This window comes from Galeopterus variegatus, unplaced genomic scaffold, assembly GCF_000696425.1.
Source record: "Galeopterus variegatus unplaced genomic scaffold, G_variegatus-3.0.2 Scaffold7886, whole genome shotgun sequence".
Lineage (NCBI taxonomy): Eukaryota > Metazoa > Chordata > Mammalia > Dermoptera > Cynocephalidae > Galeopterus > Galeopterus variegatus.
In genome coordinates, this window is record NW_007733997.1 from 66,833 (window position 1) to 68,943 (window position 2,111).

At 38.9% G+C, this 2,111-nt stretch overlaps 1 pseudogene; it reads right to left on the bottom strand.

Moving 5' to 3' along the window:
* Positions 1-213: 213 nt before the first annotated feature.
* On the bottom strand, positions 214-1,329 carry LOC103607947 (annotated as a pseudogene).
* Positions 1,330-2,111: the final 782 nt, after the last annotated feature.

A 2,111-nucleotide genomic window follows, 5' to 3' on the forward strand; every position in this document is an offset into this window, starting at 1 on the left:
AAAAACAAAATATACTGGATATTAGAGAGAGCAGAAGCTTGCTGAAAGGAGTTGCTTAAATTCTATAAAGCATTTGAAATTTTAAAAATGGAAACTCCAAGAAATAAATAGAAAAAGCAGATTGTACTTTTATAATCTGGTCAAAGAATTGCAAAGTCTGGTTCTGAGGCTGAGATCCTTTTAATCACAAGGACTTAATTTAAAATGGCTCTTTTATGGATTCCCTCTGAAGATTCTTTTCAAAGCCACCTTTGTATCTTTATTCCTCAGACTGTAGATGAAGGGGTTCAATATGGGTGTGTCCACACTGTAAATCACCGAGGCCATTGCACTTGTTTGTGAGTTGTGCATAGCAGCTGTCTAAAATACACCCTTAGGCATGTGCAATAAAATAAGGAGACAACTGAGTGGTGAGAGGTACAGGTGGAAAATGCTTTATATTTCCCCTGAGATTGCACATATGGAGGAGACTGTCTTAGAATAAGTGTAAAGAATCCAAGTGAGTGGTCCACAAAAGAGCAGTACAGCTGTAACATACATCACTAAGTCATTAAGAAAGGTGTCAGAACAGGCAAGGTGGACCACCTTATTCATTTCACAGAAAAATGGGGAATTTCAAAGTCTGAACAAAAGGAAAGTAGCAGCACCATTACACTTTGTCACAAGGAATTCAAGGCACTGATCATGCTGGACACCAGAACCAGCCATCCACAGAGCAGAGGGATCATGTTGACCGTGTAGTGAAGGGGATGACAGATGGCCAGAAACCAGTCACAGGCCATCATGGTCAGGAGGAAGTTGTCCAGAACTCCTAAGAGTATGAAAAGTTATTTCTGTGTAATGCATCCTGCATAGGTTATGACTTTGCTGTGTGTCTGGATGCTCACCAGCGTCTTTGGGATAGTGGTGGAGGTGAAACAGATGTCTACAAAGGACAGATTGGATTGAGAGGAGAAAGCACATGCGTATGTGGAGGTGTGAGTCTGAGATTGTGGCCAGGATGATGAGCAGGTTCCAAAGCATGGTGACCTGGTACATGGATGAACAGTTCAAACAGCAAGGGTTGCAGGTACCTCTGAGAGTCTCAGAAGAAGAAATTTGAAAATTCATGCATCATTGTCTGGTTCCATGTGGTTGATACGACTACCAAAAGAAAAAAAAAAGCAAAATAATAACACCTGAGTATGCATTACTAATTTGAAATAACTGCTATCACTTCTAACCTGAAGTCAAAACACTAATTCTCATATTTTGGGCATAAATATGCTCCCCTTTGGTAAATCCCCTGTGCCATCTTGGATTAGAAATACCTGTGCGACTCTCAGCCATTCTGCAAAGGTCATGTACTAATAAATTTTAATGACAAAATTTTTTATTCATTTGATGAATACAAATTGAGTGACAATCACAATTATGCTGCAGTCACTATCTAGGCAATGATAGATCTGAGCTAAAAAAAACAAAAGTCTCTAGAGTCCAATGATAGAGAAATAATAAAATACACACAAATAAATGTAGATAATGAAATAATAGTGTAACATGTCAGTTTTTTACTGTTACTATGAAGAGAAAAAGTAGCTATAAAGAAGAAAGTTAATAGTGTATTTTTTACTGTGTGCTCAGACAAAATAGGTGACCCTTGAAAACAGACCTCCAGAAAGACAGGACAGAAGCCACGAAGTTATCTGTAGAAATATTTGCCTAGATGGATGAATGGCCACTGAAAAGATTCTGAGGGAGGTGCTGTCTTCAGATGTTCAGAGCAAACAAGAAAGTCAGTGTGGCAGGAAATGAGTAAGAGGAGAGCAATGACAGATGGTGGCAGAGAGTATTGCAGAACAAGGTGGCCTCACTGATACCAAAAATTCAAGAAGCAAGGAGTCCCTCTGTCCAGATGTTGCATCTTCACTTTAGTATGTTAGCTGCAAAGGTGCATTGAGAATTGAAATGAATCCTCTGTTTACTTTTGTCTATTGGTTTATGTTTTGTCCTCTGTATTTTGAGTCTCTTCCTGCAATATATTGAGCCAGGTGATCTTTCTTTGAAATGTGCTCTTATTCCTAACCATGTGCACATGTACATATGCACACACGCATGCACACTTAAAAACA